Here is a 530-nt window from a genome sequence, read left to right on the forward strand (position 1 = left end):
AGATGAACATGCACTCTTGCGGTACAAATTTAACATGCAAAATGACACTCAAATACAATGACGTGAACATATACTCAAATATTGTAATATGTAGTTTTTTTTTTTTTTTGGTAAAGGTAAGTAATATATTAAATTTGCAAGAAAGAATACAACAGGGATCTTGTAATATGTAGTTTAAGTGTCAAGAATGCATTATTGTAAGATTTGATCTCTAAATGACTTAAACAAGCATGACAAGATGCATATACAGTAAGATTTCATTTTAGTATTAACTTCATGGAACATGCATCATTTCAGCCATCATCAAGACGTGTAAAAATCCTATGAAAATATGCAATGATGAACATTTCTTGTTAAGAGTTCAAAATCTAAATGTGATTGCATGAGTTGTAGCAAAAATAGCAAAATAGAGATGCATATCTAAGCTATGCATTGCTACAGCATATTTTCACCTTAATTCATGCAATTGACTCACTTGCCAACATTAGGACTTTGCAAAGCATGCATCAATTGAACATATGCAGCATGCA

This window comes from Eucalyptus grandis, chromosome 5 (genome assembly GCF_016545825.1).
Source record: "Eucalyptus grandis isolate ANBG69807.140 chromosome 5, ASM1654582v1, whole genome shotgun sequence".
NCBI lineage: Eukaryota > Viridiplantae > Streptophyta > Magnoliopsida > Myrtales > Myrtaceae > Eucalyptus > Eucalyptus grandis.